The sequence below is a fragment of the Mytilus galloprovincialis genome, chromosome 6 (assembly GCF_965363235.1).
Source record: "Mytilus galloprovincialis chromosome 6, xbMytGall1.hap1.1, whole genome shotgun sequence".
NCBI classification, from domain to species: Eukaryota; Metazoa; Mollusca; class Bivalvia; order Mytilida; family Mytilidae; genus Mytilus; species Mytilus galloprovincialis.
Window position 1 is genome coordinate 75,065,695 of NC_134843.1, and position 17,168 is coordinate 75,082,862.

General features: G+C 32.4%; 1 long non-coding RNA gene across 1 annotated transcript; it reads right to left on the reverse strand.

Moving 5' to 3' along the window:
• Nucleotides 1-2,114: 2,114 nt before the first annotated feature.
• On the reverse strand, nucleotides 2,115-15,760 carry LOC143078315 (uncharacterized). The gene is made up of 4 exons (XR_012979169.1): nucleotides 15,672-15,760; nucleotides 4,099-4,175; nucleotides 2,569-2,788; nucleotides 2,115-2,182 (listed from the first exon to the last, which is right to left on the reverse strand). It is a non-coding gene; the product is annotated as an uncharacterized LOC143078315 (long non-coding RNA).
• Between the last annotated feature and the right edge of the window lie 1,408 nt (nucleotides 15,761-17,168).

Below are 17,168 nucleotides of genomic sequence, written 5' to 3' on the forward strand. Positions count from 1 at the left end.
AAAGAGACAAAAACCAAAGACACACTTTTGCAGAAAAAGAAGACGTTTACGAATAATATTGATAAAATGCGACAAATAAAAATGTTTTTTAACAATGCATTACAAGAACCAGATGACGTAGATATCGATTACCTTAAGATGGAGACTGGAGAAGTTATGAAATGGTTATCAGCAGAAAAGTTGTCACGTCCCAGCATGCAAATAAACATGCCAACACTTCCGATTTATGAGTCTATGAATATGAATAAGAAGATCGTTTCCAAAGCGTTTGGTTTCCAAAACTCAAGCCCGGATTCGTTAATGTCATTCGATAAATCATACATCTTGGACCTTCCAAGTGTTACTCGAATGAAAATTAGCAAACACACCGAAACTATACATCTATGGACAGGTTGTAATTCCGCTAAGAAAATAAAAAGATATTGCATTCTACCAGATTTTAGACTAGAACAAGAAATAGTTGAAAAACAAATATATGACATGTCAATGACATCATCAGGAGACTTACTGTTTACTTGTTCGTATGATACATGTTTGTATAGAGCATCAAATGACGGGACAAGAAAACTAAAGTCGTTTGCACCTTTATTTCCAACCGCAGTACACGTTAATTTGGAAGGTGAAATTGATATTAGCCTATACGAATATGTGATGAATAAAAGACATAGTAAAATAATTACCCTCGACAGCAGGGATAGAAAGGAAATAAAGCATTATGAAAACGGACATAACAAGGAATGGTTTGTGTGTGTCACGCGTATAACTGACGATTCTGATAGCATTTATCTTGTTGATGTTTTGTTTGAAAACCTAGAAGGTAGAATAGTGGCAATTTCCAAAAAGGACGGGCTACTTAAATGGACATTCGATGGACAGGTGGAAAAGAGATATCCTTTTACTCCATCGGATTTTGTGAAAACGAAAGTCGATAGGTTGGTTGTAGCCGACGTACGGAACAATTTTATATACATAGTTGGTAAAAAAGGAACTCTTTTTCAAATGATTGACACAACTAAGATTGGCTTGACTCTACCGTGTTGTATTGACATTGACGAAAACGATCTACTCTGGGTTGCATTTACACCAACATGTAAAATTGCAAAAACTACAAATATACATGTTTTTCGTTGGGATTTGATAATGTCGCATGATCACTGAAATATAATTGAAGGGAGGTTATCTACGATTTAGACAATTTAGAAATAAGATTTCTTCCTTAATATAAGTAAAAGCGGAATTTTGAAATACTATTGTTGGGAATATGTGAATTAAGTAAGAAAACGTTGCATGTTCTAATATGTGAAATCGATCTATATATGCCCAAGTATACAAGTGACACGTTACAAAGTCTTTACGGGACAATATATGAAACGATTGACTTTCCCACGTTGTGTTCGCGCCGTATTTACAACATTCTGGAGATCGCAAACAGATAAAATTCTATAAACAATACAATCTCAAATGTGAATAACAAATTTCCAATTAGAAAATATCTTGACGCTTGAAAATTAAAGTCTATGTATAAAAAATAATTACTGGCTCAGTATAGTGGTGGTGATAAAATTTGACACTCTAACACTTGATAACGATTAACTGTTCATATACAAAAGAGGGTTAACAGTTCATATTTATTTGTCCTTAATTTCATCTCGATTTGATGGCTGATTCATCCTCACCACCTTTTAAACTGGCTTGACGTCTTGGTCAGTCGAGTGTCTTGTACAGTACTTTGTTCACAAGCATGTTTTATTTCTAATTCGGTGGTACGGTATGTAGTGTTTTGTTTTTCTGTTACATCCCTCGTTATCAATTCTTCCAACGAAACGTTTATGCTCTTTGTTCCTTATTGTAGTGTCATAAGCTTTCACGATACTAGTTTCCTTTAACGGACCGGATGGTATTTTGATTGTCTTTAACATAATAATAAAAAAAAGAAGAAATTTGAGTAAAAATTATTGTTTTCTCCTGAAGAATAAATCAAGTCATAATAAAGCTGACATAAAAAAAAAAGAGATACAAAAAAGCAAAAAAAAAAAAAAAAAACAACAGTTATTTGTGAAATTAAATGAAAAATTGTATCATCTTACTGCTTCTGCGTTAGATTTGTTTGGTGCGTACATCAAATTCTTATTGACCATATTGGTCATCATGGGGATAATTTCTGGAGGTGTGTCTTTGTCCACTGAAACAAAAAAATAGTTTCAATGAAGACCGTTGGAGTTATACGTTCCTGATAAAGAAAAAAAAACCCTTTAGAATGCACAACGGTTGAATGTTTAATTTTTGTTTTCGTACTTCGTTGTTTTCGGCCATAAATGTTTCGGTTTTAATTTGAATTAGTAAATACTATGTTGTTTGATTTCTGTTTCATCTATTTCATCGCTAATTGTTAAAGGCCGTACGGTGAAACATTTTGTCGTCGGCAATAGGTCCAAGTCAAGCATATTTGACGTCACAAAGTCGTGATATGCAATTTTATGGAGATATACACTGAACGATGCAGGTACATGAACGACCGATAATAGATGTTTATAGTTTGACCAAACGGTAATGGATGGAATTTTGTACCTTTGTGTTTGCCTCCAGGCGTTATAGTCAGATTTACTTTTCCTTTAGGTCCTACTAAACCATCAAAAAGTTTACTAAAATCGCCGTCGAAATCTTAATCAGAGTCTTTCGATTCCTCTTTTTCTTGACTTTTGTTCTCATCATCATCACTGAGTAGATGCTTATCTTGGGATAGTTTGTAAGCTCCAGCTGTTAATTTATTTGTCCTCGAAAATGATGGCTACAATTGAATTTAGAATGAAACAGATGTTAGTTTGCTTACACCATATAAACAACTATACGTATGTTTTCTTTTCGATATTGTACATGTATGAAGGTAACACACAAATTTTGAAAGACTCTATTCAAAGACCACTGCTGGTGGACGTTTCATCCCCGAGGGTATCACCAGCCCAGTAGTCAGCACTTCGGTGTTGACATGAATATCAATTATATGGTCATTTTTATAAATTTTCTGTTTACAAAACTTTGAATTTTTCGAAAAACTAAGGATTTTCTTACCCCAGGAGTAAATTACCTTAGCCGTATTTGGCACAACTTTTTGGAATTTTGGGTCGTCAATGCTTTTCAACTTTGTATTTGTTTGGCTTTTTAGCTATTTTGATCTGAACGTCACTGATGAATCTTATGTAGACGAAACGCGCGTTTGGCGTATAATATTATAATCCTGATACTTTTGATAACTATTATATGACATGTATGATTTGAATTTATATTAAATTGATTTCTTTTTTGCTTTTGAGCAATTATACACTATGCTGTTGCGTATTGGGGAAAAAAATTGAAAATTACTAACATTATCATGGCTAAAATTAATATTAATCAATATTAACTTCTAAAAATAAATTGACAGCTAATCACCTCAAGACAATACAACATTTCTTTATACATAATTTACAAGCAGTATAAGGGAGGTAATCCAAGCATTCACAACATTGTACTTTAATTGTGTTTGGATTACCTCCCTTAAACTGCTTTTAAATTGTCTTACTTGTCCAATAACCAGGAAATCCTTTAGTTCCTCCCTTTTTTGCTCCTAATGCCTGAAAAGGTTAGGCCATAAACCCCAAAGTCAATCATAACCATCCATTTGTGGTATGAAAACAATTTAACTTGTGGTTTATTTTCAGAGAAATTCATACACTTAAACATCAGTTATTGTTTGGAAACTAAGAAAAATGCGTATTTTGGGCCCTTTTTGACCATAACCTCCAAAATCAATCCCGACCTTCCTTTTGTGGTTAGAAACCTTGTGTTTAAATTTCCTAGAATTTTATTTACTTATATTAAAGCTATTGTCCGGAAACCAACTGTCTTCGGACGACGACGACAGGATACCAATTTGTTTGCGGTCGTATAAAAATATATTACAACTTGATCTCCTACCATTTAAAGCAGCCTTGCTTTGTTAATTCGAAAGTCCGTTCAAAATGCAAGTTAATTTATCAATATTCATTATAACTCAATTTGTATTTAAACAATCCACTTGTTTTATGTTGCTCGTCCTGAACACACATGCTAAATACTTACATTCTCCGCATTCTCGAACGCCATTTTCTGCCATTTTCTTATCCTTTTGATTTGTTCTTTAGATAGTCGTAGATGATCTAAAAAAAGGAATATCAATTATTTCCGTATTTATTTCATCAAGAGAAAATAATGAACATTATAGGAACGGTGTATTCATATTAATTATTTTTTTCTTTTAATTTTACAATTATCCAAATTCTTAACGTTATTGCGTATGTACTGTATGTACTGTATATACCATGATTCTTACAAGTTAACATATTTAAACAAACGACTCAGAAGGGTGAGTTTGATTAAATATGTTTATGAGTAAGACACATGGTATATAAAATTGGTAATATAGATAAAATGATTGACAGTTTGAACTAACATAATAAGTTGATAAATTTACCGTTTTATCCAATGAGATGGAAACTCGCGCAAGTCAGCTATTCGATCTGTATTTGGAAAAGTTCTAAGTGTTTCGTGTTTTTTCACAAATGCACTCATATGATATTTTTTCGTATTTGATTTTCCCCCCAGCATGCAATTGTTTTATCTACAACATCAATTATCACTTAATGGCTGATTGTCCCTACTGAAAATATTATTTGTTTATATATAAAAAAAAAAAAAAAAATCAGATTTACACGACAAAGCAAATATTAAAAATTGTTTGAAGCTAATTATTTGTAATTTTTTTGTAATCAATGTTTATCAAATTAAATAGGCAAATCTACTTTATATTACAATTAAATAATCCATATATTGATAAATGATATTGGCGATGCAGGGGTTTTATATTTCTAGATTTAAAAAAGCATTGATTTTATTTAAAAAATTAAAAACTTTTTCACTTTGAATCTGACCGTTAATTTGTATTTAGCAAGACGAGAATGAAGACTTTATTGGGATTTTCCATTTCTTTGTGTTATATAACTGCAAGTTTGTTTCAAGAACAAAACAACTTGGTTGAATATAAAATGATTAAAATAAATTTAATTTGTCAACCAGCGACATCCAGTGAACATGTCTCGTCTAAAGTTCAATGCGCCAGTCTTTGTTTCATGTCTAACCGAGAGCAATGTTCTGCATTAGTCTGGAATAGACTCGAAAAAACTTGCTGGATAATTGAATCTCCTGAGCCAATGACAATCGATGCTGACACGGTAATGACAGATTTGAATATGTATGTTATTTGGAAAGAAGGTTAGTTTAATATATAGACTTATTGTTTTTGTAGTTTTACTGTGTAAAATTAAATTGGTGGTTATCATTAACACCGTGCATTAAATCATGTATGATGATCGTCAAAATGGAACCATATTGTCAACAGTGTTAATACTTTCAAATCTCGAAAAAAAACCTAAAAACTCCTTCTATAGAAAACTAGACAAGAAAATAATGAAACATTTCGAAAAAAAAAACCACGAGGAAACGAAAGCAAGCTAAAGCATACAATAAACAATTATTACAACCGATGAATGACTTGATTCGGACTTAGGCAGGCACAAACAGAATATAGTGGAATTGAAAATATATGTCAAAACTTAACACTACACTTAATTTATTTCTGACAAGGGTGTGCTATTAAAAATGTACACGAGAATAACTGTAAAAATCGTTTGGAAAAGGCTGAACTCATTATATGGACAACGAACACACAAGAACCTAGAAAAATGAAAAACAACAACACCAAATAACACAAGGTACTTGTACCGACACTAGATTACTTGCAATTACTTTAAGCTAGTTCAAAGTCAATTTCAACCAATGAATAATTAATATACCCCAAACTATACATACACTGTTCATAAATGCGTTATAAACTGTTCACCAAAGACCAGTAGACGATGTAAAAGAATACAAAAAAGACACCAATCAGCTCTCAAAATAAGATCAAAACACCTACTGTATATTGTCTTACTGAATCTACATGACAGAAAAAGAAACAACATGGTTAAAATTATATATTTCCGAGCCCTTTCTGTATATTCCTTCACCAGGAACGTTCAAAGCTGAATAATTGAAAGCCAATGGTAAATAAGATTCCAAACACTTATAGAATAACCTTGAAATAATAGTCAAATACACCAAAGGTCAACTTTGCCCGAGGTTAGAACCTAAGTTTCTTTCTAAGTTTAACATATGTTAACGAACAAAGAAAAAAAAAAGGTTCAGTACAGTATTACTAAGGGGGTCTCATTGGGCTGTTCTGATCCCGTATCCCGCTTACTGTTTTGTCAGATTTCCGTATCTCGCTTATACTATGTACGTAAGCAATTATCATTTTTTTTGTAATTTTCCGTGTCCCGCTAGACTTCATTTTCCGTTTTCACGGCATAATAATTTGATAATTTGACTTTCACGTGTCACGCTTACACAAAATTGTCAATCCCGCGTCACGCTTAGACCACAATGAAACCCATTACTAACTACTGAGCCAAACTTGTTCTCTAAAACTAATGGTCCGTCATCAACAGTATCGACCCAGTGCAGTTAAAAAGTAGACAACACTTTATAAACTTCATCGTCCAATGAACCACTCCGGATTTATTTTCCTCATGAAAGCTTAAATATGAATCACTTGAAAAAAAAACACAAAAAACAACGTCTTCGTAGTTGATAGTAGAAACCAACATGTTAGACAACAACTAAATTATTCTATATTGATATGTTAAGGTGGTAATATTCAATTTTTGATAGGTTGCACAAACATTGGATATTATTTCGATTCCCTTACAAACACTTGCTTGAAATTGTTTTCTACCAGTGGAAAAACATGGCATGACGCAAGAACGCATTGCCAACAAAATGGCGGAGATCTGATAACAATCACAACAGCACAAAAGTGGAATTTTGTGAACTCTTTCTTAAGTTGTAAGTATCACATAAAATCTAAAATCCACTTTTAATCAAAGAATCAACGTTTAATACTAAAGAGAACGAGGGCCATGATCCAAAATGCCTAGGCTCATACGCAAATCAATCCCTGCTTGTCAGGAGAGAGAAGTTTAACAATTTCTAGATGACAAAACAGTCATGTTTTTTACTGGTTCCAATTCAATACCAGCAACTCATGGTAGACATGCGATGTTCTCGATAGAACTTCCTGCGCCAACGCATGAAAGTTAAAACCTAATATGATTCGTTGTACAATCTAGGAAAGAATCATAACCCCGTTAACTTGCAAGGTCCTGCCAAACATGTTTGACTGTAACTAATCATTTAATTACAATATAACGATCAAAGTTTAACGTCAAGATGAATGCTGATCATTCACAAAAAAAATAACGCATATTGATAGTTTTATTTTCACTGTTGGTATGCTGGCCTCTCTCTAAATTTAACAGTAGTGTATAAATTACCATTGTACATTCTGTTTTAAATTTCAGGCAAGTCAAACATTTGGATTGGATTAAAGGCAGAACAATGGGTAAATGGGGACCCATTCGTAAATGTATTTCGTTTACTGACACAGTTTAACAATTATGACAGCATGTACACTAGTGATCATGAACAAGACTGTACGGTGGTGTATTTGCGAGGTGTTCATGTGTTTCAGGATGAAAGTTGCAATATTTGAGTTCGGGGTGATTATCTCTGTGAAATAACGATTTCATAAATATGTCACGAATACCAGATCACCGTATAGTCTAACGTTATGTTTTTTAGATATAAGTTTAAACATGTATAACAATAGTGAATGAATGAACTATATACCACGTATCGAGTATGTTTCATGAATGTTTCGATGTGATATGAAAAAAACCCAATGCGTTGTACTAATCGACATACTAAATCTGATTTGAATGTAACCCTGGCAATCATAACTCATTTCCTAATTTTAGACTAATACAGCCAAAAGTTATTCATCCACAGGAACCTTTTTCGATTTTTTTCTACTACTTAGGCCAACCGTCTTTGCCCTTATTGCTTACTGTCGTCATTTCCATAGAAATATTGGAAGTATATTAATACGGTAGCAGATGGGGTATTCGTGTCATACATAAATATTAAAATTGATTCACTCGGTTGTATAAGTTCAGTTAAGAATTCAATGCTATCGACACGTAAAAAATAGGCAAACAAACATAACATGTAATAAGTTCTTATTATGAATGTTGGTTTCCATTCGTCTGATGTGTTTGAGATTTTGATTTTGCCATTTGATTAGGGACCTCCCGTTTTGAATTTTCCTTGGAGTTCGGTATTTTGAAAATTTCACTTTAAACAATCAAAAAGGCATGTGAAAATCCCATTACAATCAATAGAAAAAAATGGTCTATGTTTATATTTCAAATCCTTTTAATTTTAATCAAACATTTCAATAAAACAGTATTATTTACAGATGTTTCTATTGTTTCTCAATATCCTTAATTTTTTTTTATAAAAAAGCCATCATTCATTAACCAAAAGTTATAATTTTGTGTGCCAGTCGAGCGGGACGAATCCTAAGTGACGTTCGAGTCAAAAGAGGTCAAAGGCCAAAAAAGTACGAAGTCGATGAGCATTGAGGACATAAAATCAAAAACATTTTGCCAAATACATCTAAGTAAGTCTGTTCCTTCGGTAGAAAATCTGTGTATGCCACATTGTTTCCTGGTTGACAAACAAATATTAAAAAGATTAAATGATATTATGTATGAATAAAGTACGCTAGAGATGACTTTTTTGTAAGAAGATTTGAATGCTAAAAATATTGATATCCATTTAATTTACATTTATTGTTTTTACGAACAGAGTAAGATATATAGTTAACCATGAGAGAGCTGAAAATGGCCCTTATGTTTTATATGAATTGTTACCATCTGCTTTTATGGGCTTTTTTTTAAAGGCGGCTAGAGGGTACAAAAAAATCAGCAAAAATATAATCATTTTTGTTTTCATTACAAATTTTATTTATTTCACTATTAGTTGTAATTTTATCATATGGTATAAAAATCAACCGAAAAAATCAATTCGTTTTGGCCCTAGATGAGTTTTAAAATGTCTATACCATTGAAAAAGCTCCTAATTTTCCTTTGGTAAAAAAAATGCCATTTTTTTGTATTGAAATTTAGATATCTATTGTAACTCATCGGTGACCTATATTTTTTTATTATTTTGTTTAAACAAGTTGTTAAACTATTGTAAAATTTAAGCGATTTCTGTAATAAGATTGGTTTTTTTTATTTCGATATTATCTTTTTTTTCTCCTTATACTGAGTTCAACAGAAAAAGTACTTTAACAAAAATGCATGCTTTTTTCGAAGGCAGATTGTGAGCTTAAATATACGGTGACCCAATATTTTTTTTTTACTTTTCTATTAAGAATTGGTTGAAGTTAATTTATAGAAAAACATAGCGATATCCTATATATATATATAAAACATTATTTATACTTGCGAGCCCCATTAAAGTTAAATAACAGCGGGTAACTTAGATTTTTTTTGCATCTTATGTACGTGTTTATACTTAATTTACAGTAAGCGTCAACATGTAAGTTAACTTTTATACTAAATACAAATCAAAACCAAAATCGATATGTTGTGTGCATTAGCATAAGTTTACCGAAAAATTCCACCGAAAGATAAAAGAATGATCTTTTTAAAGCTTTTATTTGCATATCTAACCATGAAAAAAAATCATAAAATGATTGGCAAAAGTCTCATATAAAAAAAGAAGGAGTAGTTTTTGAGTAATATATTTTTCAAATTGTATTACCAATGAAGTCAGTCTTTTTTGTCAAACAAGGTCCGGTAAGGGCTGATTTTGGCCTCAAATTTCAGGTTCATCTGACGAAAGATTTTTTACACTTTTTGAACACTTAAGTGTCTATTTCAGTTGATTCAATAAGTTTATGTGAGATTTCAACTGATTGAGTCATTTAAAACGCTCCGATTCAAGCTTAAATATGGAAAATCTATCACATGAATATGCCAAAAAAGTCACTTTTCAGATGTTTTTTTGTCAAAAATGAAAGTGGCCGCATCGGTGTTTATCCTCAACCTTTATATAGATTATGTATTATCATCGAATACAACTTACATTTCAATATTAAGAATGAACACAAATACGGCCACATTTATTTAAGACGGAAACCGTCTAAAATTTAACTAAAATGCTAAAAATGTGAAGATTTCAGTAATTTAGCATGACTTAATTATGCTAGTACCCGATATATTTGCATTGTTTTGTCAAAAACAGCCCATATTTATGAACAGAAGCATTCTACTTTCCAATAAATAACTAAAAGTTTACATTTAAACAATTTTGTAAAACTGCTATTTTTTTAGGCCAAAAGGGGCCTTACTGGACCTACTCCTTTGAGAAAAGGGGTAGGGATACAATAAATTATTTTACCAGAAACATGAACACCCCATATTCCTTTTTTTTCTTTTCAAATTTCTTAGATATGTACTTTTCAATCATTTATAACAAAAAAGTTAAAAAAAAATGCATTTTGTTCTTAAAACAGCTCTTACAAAGTTGACAGCATGATAAATTTGACACAAAAAAGCATCATCTTATATTATCATCTACCTATATTTTTTTAGATAGATTTATTCAGATTGGTCCACTTTATCTTAATTGAAAGTATGAAATTTTTTTTTATTGTTCACCATAATAGCCCCAAAATAGGTAAAAATTGATGAAAAATGGGAAAATCATCAAAATTGGGTACTTTCAGAGGGCCGTAGCAAAAAAAAGCGCACCATGATTTTTTTTCACCAATTATTTTTAACGGTCTTATAAACCCAAAAAATCAGGTTAAGAAAAAAAGTTTAATTCTAGAAATGTTTGGCTCCTCAAAGGTGTACATCCGTAAGAAGAAAGAGCATAATTTCGGTTCAATTTGCACATTGGTATTTATTAAGGCGACTGTTTGATGTCTTATCATTTAAAAATGTATAATATCAAAACATGAACAATACATGGATCAAATGAAAACCGAGAAGTTTGCAAAATGTTTTACAAAAACATTTGACGACAAACTGTACTTGTTTAGAAAGTAAAGAAAAATGTCGAAACCAGCAAAACGGATATAAAACATTATTCTAATGGCGGTAAGTTTTGTAATATTGTTAATTCTTAAGATATCATTTCCAATAAAAGATATGTTATGAATATTAAATCAATTATTTTAACGCATTTAAGAACAATTGCCAAACACTAAACAGTGGTGGACCCAGGGAGCGTAGAAAGTGTAAGTTACCCTATATGAACGCAAAAAAACAAATCATGTTTTATTTCGATTCACAAGAGCCAAAATATAGCAGTTTTACAAAATTGTTAAAATGTACACTCTTAGTTATTTATTTGAAAGTAGAATGCTTCTGCTACGTAAAGATGGGCTGTTTTTGACAATACAATACACATATATCGGGTACTAGCATCATTAACCAGTGTTCTCCCCAGTTTTTTAAAAAAAAAAAATCGTATAATAATATGTTTGTCTTGCTTCGCTTGGTGGTATTTATTACTTTTACTGGAGTTTTACTTTTACCCCTTTCCACAATTTTTAAAGGAAATCAAATAGAATTTATGCAAAGGAACAATTTCGTATTGATAATTTTCAGAACAGAACGAAGAAAATTATAAGTTTTTTTTCAACTTACTCAAGGAACTCGTAAAAATTCCAATTTAACTTGAAATAAGATTTCTTGGCTGTAAGTTAAGGGGTGTTGTGTTTATAAATGATTTATTGATCTATATTATAAAAAGTAAAATCACAAAAATACTGAACTCAGAGGAAAATCAATTCGGAAAGTCCATAATCACATGGCAAAATCAAATAACAAAACGCATCAAAAATGAATGGACAAGAACTGTCATATTCCTGACTTGGTACAGGCATTTTCAAATGTAGAAAATGGTGGATTGAACCTGGTTTTATAGCTAGCTAAACCTCTCACTTGTATGACAGTCGCATCAAATTCCATTATATTGTAACCGATGCGTGAACAAAACAAACAGACACAATAGGTAAAAATGTCAAAAATAGGGGTACAGCAGTCAACATTGTGTTATCATCTTAATCACTATAAAAACAACAAATGTAACGAAGAAGCACAAAAAGGCATACATCAAATTAACATCCTCATTTTGATTATATTATACGATTTTATTTGTCTATGTAAAATGCACCCATCAAGGAAGGAGGGTTTTGAGTACTGGTGAAAATTGCGCGTTTGAAATTCGCACAGGTAGACATGAAATAATTTTGTCGTTCAAAGTATGACGGGATGCATAAATACAGTCACGCAAAATAGATATAACAAAAACTGGCTTAACAGTTAAAGTAATAATAATAAATAAAATAATAGTGCGGTTCAAAGTATGACGGGATACATAAGTACAGAGGCACGTCAAATGTATATCACAAAAACAGTGGGTTAACAGTAAAAGTAATATTAATAAATAGAATAATTTTGTAATTCAAGGTATGACAAGATACATAGGTACAGAGTCACATCATGAAATAATTTTGTCGTTCAAAGTATGATGGGATACATCAGCACAGAGTTACGTCAAAAGGATATCTAAAAAAACAGACTTAACAGTAAAAGTTATATTAATAAAGACAAATAAAAGAATAATATAACACGTTATTAAGATGATAAACAACGTCAGTACGCAAAATCTATACTTCAAGACCATCGTGTATTATTTGTGAAGTTGATACGGAATATTTATCAACAAGTTCTGGGTACCTTCCGATGAACTTTTTTAGAAAAAGGACGAGACGTTCTTTGACATACCCCTGGTTCATCAACTTTCTGTTCAGACACTGGTGACGTTTTACAAAGTCTGAGTAGGAGCTGCAAGCTCTAGAATACCGAATAAGTTGGGAAATGTATATTCCATATGCAGGTGAAGTTGGTATATTGCTACTAAGGTGGGGGGAAATGAAACTGAATAAATGTTCATGCCCGTTCAAATATTTCAGAGGCGGATATTTTTCAAAAAATGGGTCGCCGCTTCAATCATGGAATAACATGAAAATAAATATGTTGTACTATAGCTAAGCTCTGCCTTCCTTTCTTTAGATTCTAGTTGAGTAGCATATTTTGTTATCAAAGTATGGTACAACACCAAATTGCATATAATATACCTTGGTTTTCACGCAACACACTTTTTAAGCAAATTGTTTCATTAAGACATCAAAAGAAAAAATACATTTTATATTACAACATTTTTTTTTATCACAACATGTCCTCCGACTTTATACAAGCAAACATATGCTTTGACTATTAAATAAGATTAAAAGGATTAAGGCTGTTGAAATAAATATAATGCTAATTGACCTTGATTTTGATTTTTAATGGAAAAAAAGATGCATTCAAAAATTGAATGTCTCTTTTTGTAATTGTATTGGGGGTGTTAAAGCCTTGACTGAAGACTATTTTGTATGAGGCGCGGTCATCCTTATAATGTAAGCTTGATGAACGCTTTTACAGCAAAAATAACCATTCTTCAACATAGAGGCCCTCAGGGAGTGTTGAGTGCTAACAATCATTATAAATAAGAAGATGTGGTATGAGTGCCAAATGAGTACGACCTTCAACATGGCTCCTTGGCTCCTACTGAACTGAAAGCTATAAAGGACCACAACATGAATAGTGTTAGTGTGAGACAACAACCCGACCAAAGAGCCAAAATTAAAACCAAAACTTTGAAAAGTTTAGACTCTGGCTGTTGGCTTTATTTTCATATATCCTTTAAACAGGTCTTTCGGTGCCACCATTCAACATTCACATAAATGGAAACTTTCTTACATGGTACATTTATCTGATTGCATATCAACAAATCTTCTATGAATTTTAATAAGTTGATACCAAAATGATATTCAATGTAAACAGCCAACTTTTAACGTTAAAAACAGTCTATAGGTGAATTACTTTACTGTCCTTAACCTAGGGCATGGATGGGATAGTGCAGAAATTGTCTAAAAAATCATCTAGAGAAAAAAAGGCTTTCAAAACAAAGGAAAGAGAATAATGGTAAACAAATATAAAGAATAGATAGAAAATAACATGAAAATTAAAGAAAACATAAATGCAGGACCCCTATAGTATCCAGGCCTTCTTTACTGCGTAAGATTTTACTATTAGATAATTTACACATACGTTTCATGCGAATTTTGAACGTACTAGGCTTTATATATGGATAAATCTGTTGTAGAGTTGTCACTGATTCAGACGTACTTATAAATATAATTATTTTCTGTGACTGTTTCTTGCATTAATTTGTAGGATCCTTTACTATAGATGATTGAGCTGATCTGTAACAAATTGGCAATAACATCTCCATGCTTTATATATCATGTACTGTAGTACGACGCTAGATTAAAACTGACGAGGAAAGGTAACACACGACCACCGAAAGCTTTATTATTATGAAGCCCAGGTGGTCCTGTGGTCTAGCGGGACGGCTACAGTGCAGGCGATGTGGTGTCACGATATCTCAGTAGCATGGGTTCGAATCCCGGCGAAAGGAAGAACAATAAAATTGCGAAAGCAGATCTAACGTTGTTGGGTTGATGTTTAGACGAGTATATATATGTATGACTCTAAAGTGCGATGGGGACGCTAAAGTACGATGGTCACGCTAAAGTGCGATGGTAAACGCTAAAGTGCGATTCCCCCATACGCTAAAGTTCGATGTTCTGCGAAAGAATAGACGGAAGAAACGTAGTTGGATTATGACGTTTATCGTTGTTTATTCAAACAATAAATGTACATGCTGGAAGATGTATTTCATTGTCTTCTGTATCCTGCTTTTGTTTGGAAGCGAACGGATACATTTAAATTATGTGTACGTTAACTGCAGTTTTATAAATTACTTTGCGGTCCCCGTTAAAATAATGTAGATTTAATGGAAAAGAAACGTCTGTAAAATAAGGGTGCATGTTTTCAAACGTATATTATAGATTTCCGCACAGTTTGTACATTGTAGGAAAAAATATCATACATTTGTACTCGCTACAAAAATGGAGAAGACTTGGACACTTTCTGTATCGCATTTGAACTAAAGCTTATACAAATAAATGTTACACATTCCGAAAAATAAACGAATTTTGGATTTGTAATTTACAAAAACGACTATAAGGGGAGATGTTCACATAATTGATATACGGTGTGCACGGTAAACGAAACCAATGATCCAAATGTTTATTACACCCGAATTGTATCAAATTCATTTCCAGGAAATACAGTATGTTGCGACACTTAAATTATCTTTTTAGCATCAAAAACGTGGCCGGTCTTCTAAATTTAGAAACAATCACTTAAGCCTACCCGTAAATTATAAAGCCTTCCACATATTTACACCTTAGCTTACTAGCTTTTGAAAAACTATACTTTTTTCAACATCCATGTACTTTCACGTTTTAAGCCCAATAATCTTACCGTTTTGCTCTATTGCACTTTAGCGTGATATACCATCATTCTTTAGCAAACAAACAACAATCGCACTTTAGCGTCAGACACCATCGTACTTTAGCGTAGACCATCGCACTTTAGCCTGACCATCGCATTTTAGAGTACCATCGCACTTTAGAGTCCTACATATGTAATATATATTACAGGTGAAGTTAGGTATATACAAACCTGGTAAGTCTGTTGGCCTTTTAAAACTTGGAAATGCTGATAAAACTTAAATTATTTTCGATGCTTGATTTGGTTTCAGTGTTATTCGTGCGTCTACAAAAATTTAATATATAATAAAAATATTCAGATCATTCAATCGGGTAGATTTTATGTTCAATAGCTCTCTCAAAACGATCCTATGAGTATGTGGTTACTAGCATGGTTCTGATATACATACATTTGGAACATGAAATGGGGGACTTTATAGAAGCTTGCTATTCGGTGGGAGCCAAGACTCCGTGTTGAAGATCGAACTTTCAAAGGTGACCTGTTTTGGTTTACTTTTACAAATTGTGACTTGGATGAGACAGTTGTCTCATTGGCACCCATACCACATCTTCTTATATCTATAACATTTATGAATTTCGCGGAGTTAAAAAACAGTGGTTTACAGCATACATGTATCATCATTTCGCGATGATAACCCTTCGATATAGAATTCCAGGACTTACAAGACTTTCATTAAATAAAGCGCTTTATCTGATACGTTTTACTCATTTACAAGACAAAACCTAATGAGAACATTCAAAATTGCCGCCACAAGTTTTGCAATTTTCACATTTTTTTCCCATCACTTTGCGTCCGTCGTCCGTCGTCCGTCGTCGTTAACTTTTACAAAAATCTTCTCCTCTAAAACTATTGGGCAAAATTAATCCAAACTTGGCCACAATTATTTTTGGGGTATCTAGTTTAAAAAATGTGTCCGATGACCCGGCCATCAAATCAAGATGGTCGCCACGGCTAAAAATAGAACATAGGGGTAAAATGTAGATTTTGGCTTATAATCTGAAACCAAAGCATTTAGAGCAGATCTGACATGGGTCAAATTGTTTATCAGGTCAAGATCTATCTGGCCTGAAATTTTCAGATGAATTGGACAACCGGTTGTTGGGTTGCAGCCCCTGAATTGGTAATGTTACGGAAATTTTTCCGTTTTTGGTTATTATCTTGAATATTATTAAAGATAGAGATAAACTATACACAGCAATAATGTTCACGTAAGATCTAATAAGTCAACATGACCACAATACGCCAGGCGCACGTTTCGTCTACATAAGACTCATTAGTGACAGATCAAAATGGTTGTTAAGCCAAGCAAGTACAAAGTTTAAACACTGGAAAAGGGTTTAAAAAAAAACAACAGTTAAAACAAAAATAAACCTCAATATTGAGACATCTATGATTTTTGTAATTTTTTTCAGAATTGCAGAATATGAATTGAATTGATATGTAGACTAAGTAACCTGTGTAATAACATCCTTTGCTGTGTTGACTTGATGACCTGTAGAACATGACATAATGTGAAATGCAGGTTAATTGATTTGTTTACCTGCCCATTCACTTGCTTGCTTACTTGACAACTTATTTAATTGTTGGTTTGTTTTTTAAAAAACTGTAACACAAAATAAAATATGGGCTAATTGACCTTAATCTTTCAACTGAATCAAGAGAAGATGC